This window comes from Leuresthes tenuis, unplaced genomic scaffold, assembly GCF_036924035.1.
Source record: "Leuresthes tenuis unplaced genomic scaffold, fLeuTen1.0.hap1 SCAF_5, whole genome shotgun sequence".
Lineage (NCBI taxonomy): Eukaryota > Metazoa > Chordata > Actinopteri > Atheriniformes > Atherinopsidae > Leuresthes > Leuresthes tenuis.
In genome coordinates, this window is record NW_027325359.1 from 24,839,009 (window position 1) to 24,861,823 (window position 22,815).

Sequence of the window (22,815 nt, forward strand, 5' to 3'; positions counted from 1 at the left end):
TTTGATGATGTATGGGCTGGCATTCTTACCTTTTCTAACACATTTTTCAGCAACTAGGGTGGGACATTCACACCTACTCACAGACAAACACCTCCGCTCTCGCATTTGATGGTGTATAGTAGGGCATTCTCACCCTTTCTCATCAGCTTTTTGCAAATTATGATCTGACATTCACACCTACTGCTTTTTACAAACTATGGTCAGACATTCACACCGTCTTACAGTGCAACACCTCCGCTCCAGCTTTTGATGGTGTATAGTCGGGCATTCAAACCTTTCTTACCCGCTTTTTACAAACTTTGGTCGGACATTCAGACCTTCTTGTAGCCGAAAACCTCCGCTCCCTCTTTTGATCATACATTGTCGGGCATTCGCACCTTTTCTTACCCGCTTTTTACAAACCATGGTGAGACTTTCACACCTTCTTGTAGCCGAACACATCCGCTCCCGCTATTGATTGTGTACAGTCGGATATTTGAACCTTTTCTTACCTTCTTTTTACCAACTATGGTTGGGCATTCACACCTACTTACAGCGGAACACGTCCGGTCTGTCTTTTGATGGTGTATGTTCGGGCATTCGAAGCTTTTCTTACCCGCTTTTTACAAACTATGCTCGGACATTCAAACCTTCTTGTAGCCGAACACATCCACTCCTGCTTTTGATGATGTATGGTTGGGCATTGGAACCTACTTGTTGCCCGCTATTCATTAATTATGGGTGGACATTAAAACCTTGTCGCAGCCAAACACGTCCGCTCCCTGTTTTGATCATGTATGGTTGGACATTCGCACCTTTTCTCACCCGCTTTTTGCAAACAATGGTCAGCAATTCATAGCTTCCTCTCCACCATACTTGTATGGTGGAATATTCACACCCACTTGCATCCGAAGACCTCCGCCCCCACTTTTGTTGATATTTAGTCGGTCATTCGCACCTTACCCGCTTTTGGCAAACTATGGCCTTCTTGCAGCCAAACACCTCTGATCTCGCTTTTGATGATGTAAGGTTGGGCATTCAGACCTTGCTTCACATGCTTTTCACCAAATATAGTCGGACATTCACACCTTCTTGCAGCCGAACACTTCCGCTCCACCTTTTAGTGTTCTATAACACCTTTTTTTCACCGCATTTTATAGATTATGGTTGGAAATTCTCAAACACTCTCATCCGAAGACTTCTCCTCTCGCTTTTGTTAATATATTTGAACTTTAGTCGGACATTCACACCTCCGCTCCCTGTTTTGATCATGTATGGTCTGGCAATACTACATTTTCTTACCCGTTTGTGAGTAATTATGGCTGGACATTCACACCTACTTTCAGCAGAACACCACTTCTCTCGCTTTTGATGATGTATGGACCGGCATTCTTACCTTTTCTAACACATTTTTCAGCAATTATGGTCGGAGATTCACACCTACTCACAGACGAACAACTCCGCTCCCGCATTTGATGGTGTATAGTTGGGCATTCTCACCCTTTCTCATCAGCTTTTTGCAAATTATGATCTGACATCCCTCCCTCCTGAGCTGTCACCTTATCGTGGTGGGGGAGTTTGCGTGCCCCAATGAGTCCGGGAGCTATGTTGCTCGGGGCTTTAAGCCCCTGGTAGGGTCACCCAAGGCAAGCAGATCCTAGATGAGGGACCAGACAAAGAACAGCTCAAAAGACCCCTTATGATGAACAAAAAATTTGGACCTCGTGATCCCTTGCCCGGATATGGGACACCGGGGCCTCCCCCCGGAGCCAGGCCCGGGGGTGGGGCCCGGCAGCGGGCGCCTGGTGGCCGGGTCTGTGCCCATGGGGCTCGGTCGGGCATAGCCCGAAATGATGACGTGGGTCCCCCTTCCGACGGGCTCACCACCCGTGGGAGGGGCCAAGGGGGTCGGGTGCGATGTGAGCTGGGTAGCGGCCGTAGGCAGAGGCCTTGGCGGTCTGATCCTCGGCTACTGAAGCTAGCTCTTGGGACGTGGAATGTCACCTCTCTGTTGGGGAAGGAGCCGGAGCTGGTGCGCGAGGCTGAGCGGTTCCGGCTAGATATAGTCGGACTCACCTCGACGCACGGCTTGGGCTCTGGAACCAGTCCTCTTGAGAGGGGTTGGACTCTCTTCCACTCTGGAGTTGCCCGTGGTGAGAGGCGCAGAGCAGGTGTGGGCATACTTATTGCCCCCCGGCTGTGTGCCAGTACATTGGGGTTTACCCCAGTGAACGAGAGGGTAGCCTCCCTCCGCCTTCGGGTGGGGGGACGAGTCCTGACTGTTGTTTGTGCCTATGCGCCAAACAGCAGTTCAGAGTACCCACCCTTTTTGGAGTCTCTGGGGGAGGCACTGGAGAATGCTCCTACCGGAGACTCCCTCGTTCTGCTGGGGGACTTCAATGCTCACGTGGGCAATGACAGTGAGACCTGGAGGGGTGTGATTGGGAGGAACGGCCCCCCCGATCTGAACCAGAGTGGTGTTATGTTGTTGGACTTCTGTGCTGGTCATGGACTGTCCATAACGAACACCATGTTCAGACATAAGGGTGTCCATATGTGCACTTGGCACCAGGACACCCTTGGCCGCAGTTCGATGATCGACTTTGTGGTTGTATCAGCGGACTTGCGGCCGTATGTCCTGGACACTCGGGTGAAGAGAGGGGCGGAGCTGTCAACTGATCACCACCTGGTGGTGAGTTGGCTCCGCTGGTGGGGGAGGATGCCGATCAGACCTGGCAGGCCCAAACGTATTGTGAGGGTCTGCTGGGAGCGTTTGTCAGAATCCCCCGTCAGAAGGAGCTTTAACTCCCACCTCCGGCAGAGCTTCAACCATATCCCGGGGGAGGTGGGGGACATTGAGTCCGAATGGGCCATGTTCCGTGACTCCATTGCCGAGGCAGCTGATCGGAGTTGTGGCCGTAAGGTGGTCGGTGCCTGTCGTGGCGGCAACCCTCGAACCTGCTGGTGGACACCAGTGGTGAGGGAAGCCGTCAAGCTGAAGAAGGAGTCCTATCGGGCCTTTTTGGCCAGTGGGACCCTGGAAGCAGCTGATAGGTACCGACAGGCCAGACGGGCTGCGGCTTCGGCGGTTGCTGAGAAAAAAACTCGGGCCTGGGAGGAGTTCGGTGAGACCATGGAGAACGATTTCCGGACGGCCTCGAAGAGATTCTGGTCCACCATCCGGCGTCTCAGGGGGGGGAAGCGGCTCACAGTCAACACTGTTTACAGTGGGGACGGGGCTTTGCTGACCTCAACTAGGGATGTTGTGAGTCGGTGGGGGGAGTACTTCGAGGAACTCCTCAATCCTACCAACACGTGCTCGGAAGAGGCAGAGTCGGAGAGCTCGGAGACGGGGCCTCCCATTTCTGGGGCTGAGGTTGCCGAGGTGGTCAAAAAGCTCCTCGGTGGCAAGGCCCCGGGGGTGGATGAGGTCCGTCCTGAGTTTCTCAAGGCTCTGGATGTTGTAGGGCTGTCTTGGCTGACACGCCTCTGCAGCATCGCGTGGACATCGGGGACAGTGCCTCTGGACTGGCAGATTGGGGTGGTGGTCCCCCTCTTTAAAAAGGGGGACCGGAGGGTGTGTTCCAACTATAGGGGTATCACACTCCTCAGCCTCCCTGGTAAGGTCTATTCGGGGGTATTGGAGAGGAGGATCCGTCGGATAATCGAGCCTCGGATTCAGGAGATGCAGTGTGGCTTTCGTCCTGGCCGTGGAACAGTGGACCAGCTCTATACCCTCGGCAGGATCCTGGAGGGTGCATGGGAGTTCGCCCAACCAGTCTACATGTGTTTTGTGGACTTGGAGAAAGCGTTCGACCGTGTCCCTCGTGGAGTCCTGTGGGGGGTGCTCCGGGAATATGGAGTGCCGGACCCCTTGATAGGGTCCGTTCGGTCTCTGTATGACCGGTGCCAGAGTTTGGTCCGCATTGCCGGCAGTAAGTCGGATACGTTTCCGGTGAGAGTTGGACTCCGTCAGGGCTGCCCTTTGTCACCGATTCTGTTCCTAACTTTTATGGACAGAATTTCTAGGCGCAGCCAGGGCGTTGAGGGTGTCCGATTTGGCGACCTCAGAATCGGGTCTCTGCTTTTTGCAGATGATGTGGTTCTGTTAGCGTCGTCAGGCCGTGACCTTCAGCTCTCACTGGAGCGATTCGCAGCCGAGTGTGAAGCGGCTGGGATGAGAATCAGCACCTCCAAATCCGAGACTATGGTTCTCAGCCGGAAAAGGGTGGAATGCTCTCTCCGGGTCGGGAATGAGATCCTTCCCCAAGTGGAGGAGTTCAAGTATCTCGGGGTCTTGTTCACGAGTGAGGGACGAATGGAGCGGGAGATTGACGGGCGGATCGGTGCGGCGTCTGCAGTGTTGCGGGCTCTGCACCGACCCGTCGTTGTGAAGAGGGAGCTGAGCCAGAAGGCGAAGCTCTCTACTTACTGGTCAATCTACGTTCCCATCCTCACCTATGGTCACGAGTTGTGGGTAGTGACCGAAAGAACAAGATCGCGAATACAAGCGGCCGAAATGGGTTTCCTCCGCAGGGTGTCTGGGCTCTCCCTTAGAGATAGGGTGAGAAGCTCAGTCATCCGGGAGGGGCTAGGAGTAGAACCGCTGCTCCTCCGCATTGAGAGGAGTCAGATGAGGTGGCTCGGGCATCTGGTTAGGATGCCCCCTGGGCGCCTCCCTGGGGAGGTGTTCCGGGCACGTCCCACTGGGAGGAGACCCCGGGGAAGACCCAGGACACGCTGGAGAGACTATGTCTCTCGGCTGGCCTGGGAACGCCTCGGGGTCCCCCCGGAAGAGCTGGAGGAAGTGGCCGGGGACAGAGACGTCTGGGTTTCTCTGCTCAAGCTGCTGCCCCCGCGACCCGACCCCCGGATAAGCGGCAGATGATGGATGGATGGATGGATCTGACATCCACACCTACTTGCAGTCGAACAGTTCTGCTCCCGCTTTTGATTATGTTTGGTTGGATATTCGAACCTTTTCTTAACTGCTTTTTACAAACTTTGGTTGGACGTTCACACCTTCTTGTAGCCGAACACATCTACAGCTGCTTTTGATGATGTATGGTTGGGCATTCGCACCATTTTTTTCCCCTTTTTTCAGGAATTATGGGTGGATATTCACATCTTCTTGCAGCGGAACACCTCCTCTCCCACTTATGATCATGTGCGGTTTGATTTTCGAAATTTTTACTTTCATGTTTTCTAGCAATTATTGATGGACATTCAGACCTTCTTGCAGCTGAACACCTCCGCTCCCGCTTTTGATCATACATTGTTGGGCATTCGCACCTTGTCTTACCAGATTTTTACGAACTTTAGTCGAACATTCACACCTTCTTGCAGCTGAACACCTCCGCTCCCGCTTTTGATGGTGTAAAGTCGGGCTTTCGAGCCTTTTCTTACCCGGTTTTTAGAAATTATGGCTGGACATTCAGACCTTGCAGCCAAACACCTCCGCTCCCTCTTTTGATCATACATGGCAAATGGATTTAATTTTAACAAGTCAGGGGTGAAACTGTTCACCTCCAACATATTTTATTTCCTACGTCATCCATCTGTGCTCGGGGCCAAGGCTGAGATAAACAAGGAGTTATCTCATAGAGAGGAACAAACAAATCCCAGCAGAAACCTTGAGGAGGAACTCCATCTGCCCCCACCCAAGAGGAACTTTGGAAAGGAGAGACATCAGAGGCAAGAAGAGAGGTCTTTATTTGCCCCAAACCCTCTCAACAGCACTAATGACCAGGACCAGGGACCAGGACCAGGACCTTCCCCAGCCCCCCAAACCCCTGACAGGTCATTGTGCTCCTCACCCTCCCTTTCTCCCTCCTCCTCCCCTCACCTGAAATTCACTGAGGAGATGATGGAACGGGTCAATGCTGGGCTTAGATCTACCCCCCAGCCCAATCCCTTTTTATCCCCCATAAACCCCCCACCAAAGCGGCCAAAGGTTCCCCGCCGAGCCCCGCCCCTACTAGAGCAGCCGAAGCGACGGAGCCCAGCCCCACCCCCTTCTGTCCCTTCACGCTGCCACCATGTACTGTCTCCGCAGTCTGATGTGTGATGTGTGAGGGGTCCAGGCTGTGTGAATTCTGACAGTCGTGACTTTTCCCAGGACAAGCTGGGACCCTGTTTATTAGAAGATCTTAAAATTTCTGTACTTTTAGGTGACAGAAGGAGAAATGTGACCCAGTCAAAACACAGAGAGTTGCACTCAAAAAGATCTTTAAATAAAGTAAACATACCTTGTGTGCCACAGACTGCACCCAAACACGAGGGGGCAAATAATACCTCTAAAACACTTAAGTTGGCTTTATTAAATGTTAGGTCTTTAGCTGGGAAAACATTCTTAATTGATGATTTTATCACTGAGCACACCCTGGATTTTATGTTTTTAACTGAAACTTGGTTGGAACAAAATAACAGTGCTGCTGTTCTTATTGAGTCAACCCCTCCTGGTTACAGTTTTATCAGCGAGGCCAGAGTGAGCAGGAGAGGAGGAGGGGTCGCAGTCTTATTCAATGAATCCTTTCAATGTAAGCAGTTATCTCCTGGAAGTTTTCAGTCCTTTGAATATATGGCTATACAGGTGAAGGCCTCACCCAGTGTCCTGTTTCTGAATATTTACAGGCCCCCTAAATACTGTTCAGATTTTTCTGAAGACCTCAGTGAACTGCTGTCTATGATCTGTGTTGATTTTGACTGTATAATTATTGTTGGTGATTTTAACATCCATATGGACAATCCTCAGGACAGAGGGACTAAAGACCTGAGTAACACTCTGGACAACTTTGGGCTGACTCAGCATATAACAGAGCCTACGCACAATAGGGGGCACACTCTAGACTTAGTGATCTCCAAGGGTCTAAGCATTTCAAAGATTACTGTGTCTGATGTGGGCCTGTCTGACCATTCCTGTGTTTTCTTTGAGAGTACGATTTCAGTGCACACAAATGTCTCAACAGCAGTGATCTCAAAACTGAAAACAGTAGTAAGATCTTTAACCAGGTTTTCTCCTTAGCACCTGCCCTGTCCGGGGGTTCAGTCAGTGAGCTCGTCAGTAGCTTTAATACTAAAATGTTAAATGTTATGGATACTATTGCTCCCATTAAGGTGAAGGTTATCTCTGGAAGGAAGAAGTCTCCATGGCGAAATTCCACACTGGTGAAAAATGGGAAAAGAGTGTGTCGGAAAGCTGAGCGCCGATGGAGAAAAACAAATCTCCAGGTTCATTATGACATCTATAAAGAGAAACTTCACTCTTATAATTTACAACTGAGGAATGCAAGGAAATCCTACTTCCCTGACATCATCACCAAAAACAGTCATAATGCTCGGGCCTTATTTGCTACAGTTGACAGGCTAACAAACCCTCCTGTGTCAGTGGCAAATGAACTCCATTCCACCATGGCCTGCAATGACTTTGCCAAATTCTTCATAGACAAAGTCCAAAATATTAGACAAGCAGTTGGTACATCAGCAGCAGGTTCAGCATATGTACTGTGTCCACCGAAAACCGGTTTAAACACCATGACACTATTTCAACCCATTAACAGTAAAGACCTGGAGGACATCTTACGTCACCTGAAGTCCTCCTCTTGCTGTTTAGACATCCTACCAACAGGTTTTTTCAAAGGGGTCTCAGAGACTTTGGAGTCAGACCTGTTACTGATTGTGAACCTGTCCTTAACGTCAGGTGTGTTTCCAGAGCCACTAAAAACAGCTGTAATTAAACCTCTGCTGAAAAAGGACAATCTTGATAAGACGCAAATGAACAACTACAGGCCCATCTCAAATCTCCCATTTTTAAGTAAGATCATTGAAAAAGCGGTTTTTCAACAGCTTAATTACTTTTTAACACAAAATAACTGCTATGATACCTTCCAGTCAGGCTTTAGACAGCACCACAGCACTGAGACTGCTCTGACCAAAGTGTTTAATGACATATGTCTGAATACAGACAGTGGAAAAATGTCAGTCTTAGTTTTACTGGATCTCAGTGCTGCCTTTGATACAGTTGACCACAATATATTACTCAAACAACTGGAGAACTGGGCTGGTCTTTCCGGAACTGTACTAAACTGGTTCAAAACATACTTAGAGAACAGGAAGTACTTTGTGTCAATAGGTAACTTTACATCTGAGCAGACAAGAATCACAAGTTCCCCAAGGTTCCATCCTGGGACCTCTTCTGTTTAACATCTACATGCTCCCACTGGCACAGATTATAAAAAACAACCAAATAAACTACCATAGCTATGCAGATGACACACAAATGTATATAACAATGTCACCAGGAGACAGAGGGCCTGTACAGGCCCTTGGAAAATGCATTGAGGAGATTAATGACTGGATGTGCCACAACTTCCTCCAGCTAAACAAAAACAAAACTGAGGTAATTGTCTTTGGAGCCAAAGATAAACGATTGAAAGTCACCACAGAGCTTCAATCTATAAATCTAAAAACGACCAACCAGGCCAGAAATCTGGGTGTAGTGATGGACTCAGACCTAAATTTGGACAAACACATTAAGGCATTAACAAAGTCAGCCTACTATCACCTTAAGAATATATCAAGGCTAAAAGATCTGATGTCTCAGCAGGACCTGGAAAAACTAGTCCATGCATTCATCTTTAGTAGGCTTGATTATTGTAATAGCATCTTTACAGGTCTGCCTAAAAAGTCAGTTAGACAACTGCAGCTCATCCAGAACTCAGCTGCTCGAGTCCTCACTAAGACCAAAAAAGTGGAGCACATCACAGTCCAGCTCTCAAGTCTTTACACTGGCTGCCTGTCCATCAGAGGATAGACTTTAAAGTTCTGATGCTGGTCTATAAAGCTCTGAATGGTCAAGGACCAAAATACATCAGTGACCTCCTGACCCACTATGAACCTTCCAGACCCCTCAGGTCATCTGGATCCGGTATTTTATCAGTTCCCAGAGTCAAAACCAGACATGGAGAAGCTGCATTCAGCTTCTATGCTCCACATGTCTGGAACAAAGTCCCAGAAAGCCTCAGATCAGCTGAAACACTCAGTGTATTGAAGTCCAGGTTGAAGACACATCTATTTTCAGCTGCATTTGAATAAGCTTGAGTTTCAAAACGGAATCATGTTTTAACTATTGATTTTATCTTTCATATATATAATTTTTTCTGATTTTATCTATTGTTCTTATTTCCTTCTTTTGTTTAAATTTTAAATCATGCTTTTTATTTCTTCTGTTTTAATGTCTCTGTGAAGCACTTTGAATCACCTTGTTGTTGAATTGTGCTATACAAATATACTTGCCTTGTCTTGCCTTGCCTTACATTGTCGGGCATTCGCACCTTGTCTTACCTGCTTTTTACAAACTATAGTCAGACATCCACACCTTCTTGCAGCTGAACCACCTCCGCTTACTGTTTTGATCATGTATGGTCTGGCAATACTACCTTTTCTTACCCGTTTGTGAGTAATTATGGCTGGACATTCACACCTACTTTCAGCAGAACACCACCTCTCTCGCTTTTGATGATGTATGGACCGGCATTCTTACCTTTTCTAACACATTTTTCAGCAATTATGTTCGGAGATTCACACCTACTCACAGACGAACAACTCCGCTCCCGCATTTGATGGTGTATAGTCGGGCATTCTCACCCTTTCTCATCAGCTTTTTGCAAATTATGATCTGACATCCACACCTACTTGCAGTCGAACAGTTCTGCTCCCGCTTTTGATTATGTTTGGTTGGATATTCGAACCTTTTCTTAACTGCTTTTTACAAACTTTGGTTGGACGTTCACACCTTCTTGTAGCCGAACACATCCACAGCTGCTTTTGATGATGTATGGTTGGGCATTCGCACCTTTTTTTTACCCATTTTTCAGTAATTATGGGTGGATATTCACACCTTCTTGCAGCTGAACACCTCCTCTCCCACTTATGATCATGTGCGGTTTGATTTTAGAAATTTTTACTTTCATGTTTTCTAGCAATTATTGATGGACATTCACACCTTCTTGCAGCTGAACACCTCCTCTCCCACTTATGATCATGCGCGGTTTGATTTTAGAAATTTTTACTTTCATGTTTTCTAGCAATTATTGATGGACATTCAGACCTGCTTGCAGATGAACACCTCCGCTCCCGCTTTTGATCATACATTGTCGGACATTCATACCTTGTCTTACCAGATTTTTACAAACTTTAGTCGAACATTCACACCTTCTTGCAGCTGAACACCTCCGCTCCCGCTTTTGATGGTGTAAAGTCGGGCTTTCGAGCCTTTTCTTACCCGGTTTTTAGAAATTATGGTTGGATATTCAGACCTTGCAGCCGAACACCTCCGCTCCCACTTTTGATCATACATTGTCGGGCATTCGCACCTTGTCTTACCCGCTTTTTACAAACTATAGTCAGACATTCACACGTTGCAGCTGAACCACCTCCGCTCCCTGTTTTGATCATGTATGGAGTGGCAATACTACCTTTTCTTACCCGTTTGTGAGTAATTATGGCTGGACATTCACACCTACTTGCAGTCGAACAGCTCTGCTCCTGCTTTTGATTTTGTTTGGTTGGATATTCGAACCTTTTCTTAACTGCTTTTTACAAACTTTGGTCGGACGTTCACACCTTCTTGCAACCGAACACCTCCGCTTCCGCTTTTGATGGTATATATTCGGGAATTCGAACCTTTTCTTACCCGTTTTTTACAAACCATGGTCGGACTTTCACACCTTCTTGTAGCCGAACAACTCCACTCCCGCTATTGATTGTGTACAGTCGTGTAGTTTAACCTTTTCTTACCCGCTTTTTAACAACTATGGTCGGACATTCACACCGTCTACAGCGGAACACCTCCGCTTCCGCTTTTGATGGTGTATAGTCGGGCATTCGAACCTTTTCTTACCCGCTTTTTACGAACTATGGTCGGACATTCAAACCTTCTTGTAGCCGAAAAGCTCCGCTCCCTCTTTTGATCATACATTGTCGGGCATTTGCACCTTTTCTTACCCGCTTTTTACAAACCATGGTCGGACTGTCACACCTTCTTGTAGCCGAACACATCTGCTCCCGCTATTGATTGTGTACAGTCGGGTTTTTTAACCTTTTCTTACCCGCTTTTTACCAACTCTGGTCGGACATTCACACCTTCTTACAGCGGAACACCTCCGCTCCCTCTTTTGATGGTGTATGTTCGGGCATTCGAACCTTTTCTTACCCGCTTTTTACAAATTATGCTCGGATATTCAAACCTTTTTATAGCCGAACACATCCACTCCTGCTTTTGATGATGAGTGGTTGGGCATTCGAACCTACTTCTTGCCCGCTTTTCATTAATTATGGGTGGACATTCACACCTTGTCGCAGCCAAACACCTCCGCTCCCTGTTTTGATGGTGTATGGTTGGACATTCGCACCTTTTCTCACCCGCTTTTTGCCAACTATGGTCAGCAATTCACAGCTTCCTCTCCACCATACTTGTATGGTGGGATATTCACACCCACTTGCATCCGAAGACCTCCGCCCCCACTTTTGTTGATATTTAGTCGGTCATTCGCACCTTACCCGCTTTTGGCAAACTATGGCCTTCTTGCAGCCAAACACCTCTGATCTCACTTTTGATGATGTAAGGTTGGGCATTCAGACCTTGCTTCACCTGCTTTTCACCAAATATAGTCGGACATTCACACCTTCTTGCAGCCGAACACTTCCGCTCCACCTTTTAGTGTTCTATCACACCTTTTTTTCACCGCATTTTATAGATTATGGTTGGAAATTCTCAACCAATCTATCCGAAGACCTCTCCTCCCGCTTTTGTTAATATATTTGAACTTTAGTCAGACATTCACACCTTCTTGCAGCTGAACCACCTCCGCTCCCTGTTTTGATCATGTATGGTCTGGCAATACTACTTTTTTTTACCCGTTTGTGAGTAATTATGGCTGGACATTCACACCTACTTTCAGCAGAACACCACCTCTCTCGCTTTTGATGATGTATGGACCGGCATTCTTACCTTTTCTAACACATTTTTCAGCAATTATGGTCGGAGATTCACACCTACTCACAGACAAACAACTCCGCTCCCGCATTTGATGGTGTATAGTCGGGCATTCTCACCCTTTCTCATCAGCTTTTTGCAAATTATGATCTGACATTAACACCTGCTTTTGATGATGTATGGTTGGGTATTCGCACCTTTTTTTTTACCCATTTTTAAGGAATTATGGATGGACATTCACACCTTCTTGCAGCTGAACACCTCCTCTCCCACTTATGATCATGTGCGGTTTGATTTTCGAAATTTTTACTTTAATTTTTTCTAGCAATTATTGATGGACATTCAGACCTTCTTGCAGCTGAACATCTCCGCTCCCGCTTTTGATCATACATTGTCGGACATTCATACCTTGTCTTACCAGATTTTTACAAACTTTAGTCGAACATTCACACCTTCTTGCAGCTGAACACCTCCGCTCCCGCTTTTGATGGTGTAAAGTCGGGCTTTTGAGCCTTTTCTTACCCGGGTTTTAGAAATTATGGTTGGACATTCAGACCTTGCAGCCGAACACCTCCGCTCCCTCTTTTGATTATACATTGTCGGGCATTCGCACCTTGTCTTACCCGCTTTTTACAAACTATAGTCAGACATTCACACGTTGCAGCTGAACACCTCCGCTCCCGCTTTTGATGGTGTAAAGTCGGGCTTTTGAGCCTTTTCTTACCCGGTTTTTAGAAATTATGGTTGGACATTCAGACCTTGCAGCCGAACACCTCCGCTCCCTCTTTTGATTATACATTGTCGGGCATTCGCACCTTGTCTTACCCGCTTTTTACAAACTATAGTCAGACATTCACACGTTGCAGCTGAACACCTCCGCTCCCGCTTTTGATGGTGTAAAGTCGGGCTTTTGAGCCTTTTCTTACCCGGTTTTTAGAAATTATGGTTGGACATTCAGACCTTGCAGCCGAACACCTCCGCTCCCTCTTTTGATTATACATTGTCGGGCATTCGCACCTTGTCTTACCCGCTTTTTACAAACTATAGTCAGACATTCACACGTTGCAGCTGAACCACCTCCGCTCCCTGTTTTGATCATGTATGGTCTGGCAATACTACCTTTTCTTACCCGTTTGTGAGTAATTATGGCTGGACATTCACACCTACTTTCAGCAGAACACCACCTCTCTCGCTTTTGATGATGTATGGACCGGCATTCTTACCTTTTCTAACACATTTTTCAGCAATTATGGTCGCAGATTCACACCTACTCACAGACAAACAACTCCGCTACCGCATTTGATGGTGTATAGTCGGGCATTCTCACCCTTTCTCATCAGCTTTTTGCAAATCATGATCTGACATTCACACCTACTTGCAGTCGAAAAGCTCTGCTCCCGCTTTTGATTATGTTTGGTTGGATATTCGAACCTTTTCTTAACTGCTTTTTACAAACTTTGTTCGGAGGTTCACGTCTTCTTGAAGCCGAACACCTCCGCTTCCGCTTTTGATGGTGTACAGTCGGGCATTTTAACCTTTTCTTACCCGCTTTTTACCAACTATGGTCGGACATTCACACCTTCTTGCAGCTGAACACCTCCGCTCCCGCTTTTGATGGTGTATAGTCGGGCTTTTGAGCCTTTTCTTCCCCGGTTTTTACAAATTATGGTTGGACATTCAGACCTTGCAGCCGAAAACCTCCGCTCCCTCTTTTGATCATACATTGTTGGGCATTCGCACCTTGTCTTACGCGCTTTTTACAAACTTTAGTCAGAAATTCACACCTTGCAGCTGAACCACCTCCGCTCCCTGTTTTGATCATGTATTGTCTGGCAATACTACCATTTCTTACCCGTTTGTGAGTAATCTTCTAAAAGGTCATACCTGTCATTTTTTCCATTGAAACCATAAATATTTAAGAGGTTAAAGTCTTGCCCCATAAAATTCAAGTGTGCTAAAAGTGCCCGTCCGTCTCGCACCAGAACATGCGGATTTTTAATTAGAATGGCCACACCATCATTTTTAATTTGATTTGAGCCACTCCATATCGATAAATTGGGCCACATTTCCTCCCATTGTCTATGGTTTTTCAAAAAAGGTAGTCCACATTCTTGTATTAAAAACACATCTGATTTTATGGAGTCTAAGAAGGATATAATACTCTGGGCTCTTGTCTTTGATTTCACACTTCTCACATTTAGTGTTGAGAAGGTGAGAACCATTAAAAGGATAAAGGAAAGTAGGTATGTCATTTTCGTTTTTCTAAGTTATCAAAACAAATTACACACTCAGGTTATTTCTTGGGAAACTAGCTCTCCTTTTCGGACTCTCGTGTTGGCCTCTGATGCAATGTTGCATTTAACTTTGAGTCCCTGGGGGTTGATTGCAGAGCTAAAGGGAATCAGAGGACAACTCAGATGCCGTCCTCCTCGGCTGTTGACCTTCGGGGAGGTGAGTACCTTCACTAGACTCACCTGTCTGCTCTTCCTCCTCATTTAGCTTAGCTCCACCCTCTGCCTGTGAATTCTCACAGACTTCAGCACTGAGTGGTGAGGCCTCTACAGGCCCCTCTCCTTTTTGCTCCTCACTTCCAATCCAAGCTTTTAGCGGGAAGTTTGAATTTATTGGGTCAACCTCTTCACTTTGTTCACCAACTGCCACCTCTGGTCCTTCTCTTTGTTGGCTTGACTGTGGCTTTACCGTCTTTAATTTGTTGGCAAAAGATTTAGGGCAATCTCAGAAGAGGTGATTTAATTCTCCACAGAGATTACATTTCCTGCCATTTGGACACTCTCCAAAAGTGTCCCCAATTTCTCTGCACTTCCCACATATCACCTTGGTACAAGCCTCAACCAGGTGCCCATGCTCACCACACTTGCGGCAGAGCTTGGGCTGCCCCTGGTACTGGATGTAACCTCGGTTTTCGAGGTGGCCAGAGTGTCACTTTGCATCTCCGCCCACCCGCTGCACTGAGCACTCTTCAGCCCTTTTAAATGGTATAACTTTGCACTCCCGCACGCTCCAGCGAGCACCATTCAAGCAACAACTTTGCACTCCAGCTTCAAACATCGGCACAGTCGCAACAAGTAAGGCAACTCTACTCAGAGAAGTCACTCTGCACAGTAACAAGATTTCTTTTGCACAGACAGAAAGGGCTTCACCCGCAAAGGTAAAGCCTGCCAAAAATAGCAACAACTCATTAGTGCTGCTCTCCACGGAAGTCTTTAGTAAAAGGCGAAAGACTTGTACATTATGAAGAGAAACCAGAGTACGATTATCTGTCACTGCGGGAGCAGGGCATCAGGCTAGTTGGCATAGCCACCTTCCCCATGGTGAGCTTTGCTTGGTTGAGACGCTTGCTCCCCCTCCTTGCTCCTCGGCTGACCAAGTAGGAAAAATCGGGCCCTATTCGATGGCTGCCTTGTCTTTTACTCTGTGCAAAAGACAAGGCAGCCACAAACACCACGGGAACACCGTATTGAGGCTTTGTTCTGACCGCTCATTCAGTGTCGCGTTTCTTTCAAGCAATTCTCCCGGTTAGCCCGCACTCGGCTCGCCCCCAGAGCTGTGTTAAAGTCTACTTCGCATTCACTCTCTTTTCTCAGCAGACTAAAAGAAAGTTTCATCTTGGGCTCCCTGAAACTTCCATCCTGCACCACTGTTTGCTTTTTCACAAGAGCAGAGAAGAGCGCACCGTTCCCAGCGGCACTGCAGTACCGGGTCGATGCTTAGAGTGAACGGAGCAAGCTCCTTTTTCAACTCCTATTGCTAAAAATCCATTTAATATGTAGTCCTCGTACAAAGGCCATATCAGATATTAAACTGATAAGAACAGGTACTACACTTGATCTTAGCCAAAAGGCCGAGAAGCGATAACTGTCCACTGGTTCACGTCCGAGGGCCCTTCCTGGCACAATACACACTTGTAGCGGTGTTCTTTTTATGGCCATACGTGGCCAGAGTGTCACTTTGCACCTCCGCCCACCCGCTGCACTGAGCACTCTTCAGCCCTTTTAAATGGTATAACTTTGCACTCCCGCACGCTCCAGCAAGCACCATCCAAGCAACAACGTTGCACTCCAGCTTCAAACATCGGCACAGTCGCAACAAGTAAGGCGACTCTACTCAGAGAAGTCACTCTGCACAGTAACAAGATTTCTTTTGCACAGACGGAAAGGGCTTCACCCGCAAAGGTAAAGCCTGCCAAAAATAGAAACAACTCATTAGTGCTGCTTTCCACGGAAGTCTTTAGTAAAAGGCGAAAGACTTGTACGTTATGAAGAGAAACCAGAGTACGATTATCCGTCACTGCGGGAGCAGGGCATCAGGCTAGTTGGCATAGCCACCTTCCCCATGGTGAGCTTTGCTTGGTTGAGACGCTTGCTCCCCCTCCATGATCCTCGGCTGACCAAGTAGGAAAAATCGGGCCCTATTCGATGGCTGCCTTGTCTTTTACTCTGTGCAAAAGACAAGGCAGCCACAAACACCACGGGAACACTGTATTGAGGCTTTGTTCTGACCGCTCATTCAGTGTCGCGTTTCTTTCAAGTAATTCTCCCGGTTAGCCCGCACTCGGCTTGCCCCCAGAGCTGTGTTAAAGTCTACTTCGCATTCACTCTCTTTTCTCAGCAGACTAAAAGAAAGTTTCATCTTGGGCTCCCTGAAACTTCCATCCTGCACCACTGTTTGCTTTTTCACAAGAGCAGAGAAGAGCGCACCGTTCCCAGCGGCACTGCAGTACCGGGTCGATGCTTGGAGTGAACGGAGCAAGCTCCTTTTTCAACTCCTATTGCTAAAAATCAATTTAATATGTAGTCCTCGTACAAAGGCCATATCAGATATTAAACTGATAAGAACAGGTACTACACTTGATCTTAGCCAAAAGGCCGAGAAGTGATATCTGTCCACTGGTTCACGTCCAAGGGCCCTTCCTGGCACAATGCGCACTTGTAGCGGTGTTCTTTTTATGGCCATAGGTGGCCAGAGTGTCACTTTGCACCTCCGCCCACCCGCTGCACTGAGCACTCTTCAGCCCTTTTAAATGGTATAACTTTGCACTCCCGCACGCTCCAGCAAGCACCATCCAAGCAACATCGGCACAGTTGCAACAAGTAAGGCGACTCTACTCAGAGAAGTCACTCTGCACAGTAACAAGATTTCTTTTGCACAGACGGAAAGGGCTTCACCCGCAAAGGTAAAGCCTGCCAAAAATAGAAACAACTCATTAGTGCTGCTTTCCACGGAAGTCTTTAGTAAAAGGCGAAAGACTTGTACGTTATGAAGAGAAACCAGAGTACGATTATCCATCACTGCGGGAGCAGGGCATCAGGCTAGTTGGCATAGCCACCTTCCCCATGGTGAGCTTTGCTTGGTTGAGACGCTTGCTCCCCCCCTTGCTCCTCGGCTGACCAAGTAGGAACAATCGGGCCCTATTCGATGGCTGCCTTGTCTTTTACTCTGTGCAAAAGACAAGGCAGCAACAAAAACACCACGGGAAAACCGTATTGAGGCTTTGTTCGGACCGCTCATTCGGTGTCGCGTTTCTTTCAAGCAATTCTCCCGGTTAGCCCACACTCGGCTCGCTCCTAGAGCCGTGTTAAAGTCTACTTCGCATTCATTCTTGATTCTCAGCAGACTCTTGGGATTTTATCTATAAAATGAATTCCTTCACTCAAACTATGTTAAAACTGCTTTGTCCTTCATATTTACCATGTCTAGAAAGATTTAAACAAAAAAAACAACGTTGTACTTTGCAGTAAAAGACAGAGCAAATCTAAAGTTTCATGAATCCGAGAATAAGCTTACTTTCATGAGTTCTTCACGATTTGGGATTTTGCTATAAAATGAATTCCTTCACTCAAACTAAATCGCTAATCTGTTACATGTAAGGCAGATGTCAAATTCACCGAAATAGGATCTAAGGGTATTCGGCCAATCGAGCTGTAGCAGCTTCGGTAAAAGAGTATAAGTTGAAGAGTTTGTGAATAAAGGTGTGCGCACACATAGTGAGCTGTAGGAAAATAGGCAGGGAGCAATGCCGGCTGGGTTATATGTTCTTGTATGTTGTCTGACTGTTTGATTTGAATGTGTTGTGTAAGTGTCCCGTTGAATGTTACATGTTTGGGCTTTGACACGCTTCACTGTGGTTGTTAACTGTGTGGTGTGTCCTGAAATGTTATATGTTTGGGCTGTGTGACATGCTTAATGCTTGTCAGTAGCTACCCACTTATTCATATATAGCAACTGACAACATAAGAAGTCCGGACATACTTTGATAGTAGTTGTAGAAGTATCCTTATTGATAATAGATAAACTAATTCATAGTGATAGAACAGTAGATGAACAGGTGCCTGCACATGTCTCACGAAAATAAAATGGGTGTATGATTGCTGACGGCAGAGCAATACTGCCAAACTTATGAGTTCTTGTGGCAAACTTGATTCAGTGTCTTGACGTGTATACGCTGTTTCGCTGACTTGATTGTCACAAGAAACAAAGTGTGTTTGATAAGATCCGACCATTTTATTACGGGAGGATCAGTATCAGTATTCGGCTGCAAGTAGGTGTGAATGTCCAACCATAATTTGTAAAAAGCGGGTAAGAAAAGGTTCTCATGCCCGACTATACATTAACAAAAGCGGGAGGAGAGGTCTTCGGATGAGAGTGGGTGAGAATTTCCAACCATAATCTATAAAATGCGGTGAAGAAAAAGGTGTGAATGCTACATAGAACACTCAAAAGTGGAGCGGAAGTGTTCGGCTGCAAGAAGGTGTGAATGTCCGACTATATTTGGTGAAAAGTAGGTGAAGCAAGGTCTGAATGCCCAACCTTACATCATCAAAAGCGAGATCAGGTGTTTGGCTGCAAGAAGGCCATAGTTTGCCAAAAGCGGGTAAGGTGCGAATGACCGACTAAATATCAACAAAAGTGGGGGCGGAGGTCTTCGGATGCAAGTGGGTGTGAATATCCCACCATACAAGTATGGTGGAGAGGAAGCTGTGAATGGCCGACCATAGTAAAAAGCGGGTGAGAAAAGGTGCGAATGTCCACCATTATACACCATCAAAACAGGGAGCGGAGGTGTTTGGCTGCGACAAGGTGTGAATGTCCACCCATAATTAATGAAAAGCGGGCAACAAGTAGGTTTGAATGCCCAACCATACATCATCAAAATAAGGAGCGGAGGTGTTCCGTTGTAAGAAGTTATGAATGTCCGACCATAGTTGGTAAAAAGCGGGTAAGAAAAGGTTAAAATACCCGACTGTACACAATCAATAGCGGGAGCGGAGTTGTTCGGCTACTAAAAGGTGTGAAAGTCCGACCAAGTTTTGTAAAAAGCGGGTAAGAAAAGGTTCGAATGCCCGACAATTTATGATCAAAAGAGGGAGCGGAGTTGTTCAGCTGCAAGAAGGTCTGAATGTCCATCAATAATTGCTAGAAAAAATTAAAGTAAAAATTTTGAAAATCAAACCGCACATGATCATAAGTGGGAGAGGAGGTGTTCAGCTGCAAGAAGGTGTGAATGTCCACCCATAATTACTGAAAAATGGGTAAAAAAAAGGTGCGAATACCCAACCATACATCATCAAAAGCAGGTGTGGATGTGTTCGGCTACAAGAAGGTTTGAACGTCCAACCAAAGTTTGTAAAAAGCAGTTAAGAAAAGTTTCGAATATCCAACCAAACATAATCAAAAGCGGGAGCAGAACTGTTCAACTGCAAGTAAGTGTGAATGTCAGATCATAATTTGCAAAACAACAACTATACACCATCAAATGCGGGAGCGGAGTTGTTCGTCTGTTAGTAGGTGTGAATCTCCGACCATAATTGCTGAAAAATGTGTTAGAAAAGGTAAGAATGCCGGTCCATACATCATCAAAAGCGAGAGAGGTGGTGTTCTGCTGAAAGTAGGTGTGAATGTCCAGCCATAATTACTCACAAACGGGTAAGAAAAGGTAGTATTGCCAGACCATACATAATCAAAACAGGGAGCGGAGGTGATTCAGCTGCAAGAAGGTCTGAATGTCCGAGCATAGTTTGTAAAAAGCGGGTAAGAAAAGGTTTGAATGCCCGAAAATTCACCATCAAAAGAGGGAGCGGACATGTTCCGCTGTAAGAAGGTGTGAATGTCCGACCAGAGCTGGTAAAAAGCGGGTAAGAAAAGGTTAAAAAACCCAACTGTACACAATCGATAGCGGGAGCAGATGTGTTCGGCTACAAGAAGTTGTGACAGTCCGACCATGGTTTTATAAAAAGCGGGTAAGAAAGGGTGCGAATGCCCGACAATGTATGATCAAAAGAGGCAGCGGAGGCTTTCGGCTACAAGAAGGTTTGAATGTCCGACCATAGTTTGTAAAAAGCGGGTAAGAAAAGGTTCGAATGCCCGACTATACACCATCAAAAGCGGAAGCGGAGGTGTTCCGCTGTAAGACGGTGTGAATGTCCGACCATAGTTGGTAAAAAGCGGGTAAGAAAAGGTTAAACTACCCGACTGTACACAATAAATAGCGGGAGTGGAGTTGTTCGGCTGCAAGAAGGTGTGAACGTCCGACCAAAGTTTGTAAAAAGCAGTTAAGAAAAGGTTCGAATATCCAACCAAACAAAATCAAAAGCGGGAGCAGAGCTGTTCGACTGCAAGTAGGTGTGAATGTCCAGCCATAATTACTCACAACCGGGTAAGAAAAGGTAGTATTGCCAGACCATACATAATCAAAACAGGGAGCAGAGGTGGTTCAGCTGCAACGTGTGAATGTCTGACTATAGTTTGTAAAAAGCGGGTAAGACAAGGTGCGAATAACCGACAATGTATGATCAAAAGAGGGAGCGGAGGTGTTCGGCTGCGAGGTCTGAATGTCCAACCATAATTTCTAAAAACCAGGTAAGAAAAGGCTCGAAAGCCCGACTATACACCATCAAAAGCGGAAGCGGAGGTGTTCGGCTTCAAGAAGACGTGTACCTCCGAACAAAGTTTGTAAAAAGCAGTGAAGAAAAGGTTCGAATATCCAACCAAACATAATCAAAAGCGGGAGCAGAGCTGTTCGACTGCAAGTAGGTGTGAATGTCAGATCATAATTTGCAAAAAGCTGATGAGAAAGGGTGAGAATGCCCGACTATACACCATCAAATGCGGTAGCGGAGTTGTTCGGCTTTGAGTAGGTGTGAATGTCCAGCCAAAATTACTCACAAACGGGTAAGAAAAGGTAGTATTGCCAGACCATACATGATCAAAACAGGGAGCGGAGGTGGTTCAGCTGCAAGAAGGTCTGAATGTCCGACTAAAGTTTGTAAAAAGCGCGTAAGACAAGGTGCGAATGCCAGACAATGTATGATCAAAAGAGGGAGCGGAGGTGTTAGGTTGCAAGAAGGTCTGAATGTCCAACCATAATTTGTAAAAACCGGGAAGAAAAGGCTCGAAAGCCCTACTATACACCATCAAAAGCGCGAGCAGAGGGGTTCAGCTGCAAGAAGGTCTGAATGTCCATCAATAATTTCTTTAAAACATGAAAGAAAATTTTCGAATATCAAACCGCACATGATCATAAGCGGGAGAGGATGTTTTCAGCTGCAAGACGGTGTGAATGTCCACCCATAATTCCTGAAAAATGGGTAAAAAAAGGTGCGAATGCCCAACCATACATTATCAAAAGCAGCTGTGAATATCAGATCATAATTTGCAAAAAGCTGATGAGAAAGAGTGAGAATGCCCGACTATACACCATCAAATGCGGGAGCGGAGGTGTTCGGCTCTGAGTAGGTGGGAATGTCCGACCATAATTGCTGAAAAATGTGTTAGAAAAGGTAAGAATGCCGGTCCATACATCATCAAAAGCGAGAGAGGTGGTGTTCTGCTGAAAGTAGGTGTGAATGTCCAGCCATAATTACTCACAAACGGGTAAGAAAAGGTAGTATTGCCAGACCATACATGATCAAAACAGGGAGCGGAGGTGGTTCAGCTGCAAGAAGGTGTGAATGTCCGACTAAAGTTCAAATATATTAACAAAAGCGGGAGGAGACAATGGTTGAGAATTTCCAACCATAATCTATAAAATGCGGTGAAAAAAAGGTGTTATAGAACACTAAAAGGTGGAGCGGAAGTGTTCGGCTGCAAGAAGGTGTGAATGTCCGACTATATTTGGTGAAAAGCAGGGGAAGCAAGGTCTGAATGCCCAACCTTACATCATCAAAAGCGAGATCAGAGGTGTTTGGCTGCAAGAAGGCCATAGTTTGCCAAAAGCGGGTAAGGTGCGAATGACCGACTAAATATCAACAAAAGTGGGGGCGGAGGTCTTCGGATGCAAGTGGGTGTGAATCTTCCACCATACAAGTATGGTGGAGAGGAAGCTGTGAATTGCTGACCATAGTTTGCAAAAAGCGGTTGAGAAAAGGTGCGAATGTCCAACCATACATGATCAAAACAGGGAGCGGAGGTGTTTGGCTGCGACAAGGTGTGAATGTCCACCCATAATTAATGAAAAGCGGGCAAGAAGAAGGTTCGAATGCCCAACCACACATCATCAAAAGCAGGAGTGGATGTGTTCGGCTACAAGAAGGTTTGAATGTCCAAGCATAGTTTGTAAAAAGCGGGTAAGAAAAGGTTCGAATGCCCAAACATACACCATCAAAAGAGGGAGCGGACGTGTTCCGCTTTAAGAAGGTGTGAATGTCCGACCAGAGTTGGTAAGAAGCGGGTAAGAAAACGTTAAAAAACCTGACTGTACACAATCAATAGTGGGAGCGGATGTGTTCAGCTACAAGAAGGTGTGACAGTCCGACCATGGTTTGTAAAAAGCGGGTAAGAAAAGTTGCAAATGCCCGACAATGTATGATCAAAAGAGGGAGCGG

General features: G+C 46.4%; 5 non-coding genes across 5 annotated transcripts; all 5 read right to left on the bottom strand.

The window, feature by feature from the left end:
* Positions 1–15,132: 15,132 nt before the first annotated feature.
* LOC140308304 (U5 spliceosomal RNA) lies at positions 15,133–15,246 on the bottom strand. Its single transcript, XR_011916263.1, has one exon. It is a non-coding gene; the product is annotated as a U5 spliceosomal RNA (small nuclear RNA).
* Positions 15,247–15,657: 411 nt separating this feature from the next.
* LOC140307981 (U2 spliceosomal RNA) lies at positions 15,658–15,848 on the bottom strand. Its single transcript, XR_011915997.1, has one exon. It is a non-coding gene; the product is annotated as a U2 spliceosomal RNA (small nuclear RNA).
* Positions 15,849–16,156: 308 nt separating this feature from the next.
* Positions 16,157–16,270, bottom strand: LOC140308180 (U5 spliceosomal RNA). Its single transcript, XR_011916150.1, has one exon. It is a non-coding gene; the product is annotated as a U5 spliceosomal RNA (small nuclear RNA).
* A 411-nt stretch (positions 16,271–16,681) lies between these two features.
* On the bottom strand, positions 16,682–16,872 carry LOC140307836 (U2 spliceosomal RNA). The gene has a single exon (XR_011915865.1). It is a non-coding gene; the product is annotated as a U2 spliceosomal RNA (small nuclear RNA).
* Positions 16,873–17,157: 285 nt separating this feature from the next.
* LOC140308181 (U5 spliceosomal RNA) lies at positions 17,158–17,271 on the bottom strand. The gene has a single exon (XR_011916151.1). It is a non-coding gene; the product is annotated as a U5 spliceosomal RNA (small nuclear RNA).
* Positions 17,272–22,815: the final 5,544 nt, after the last annotated feature.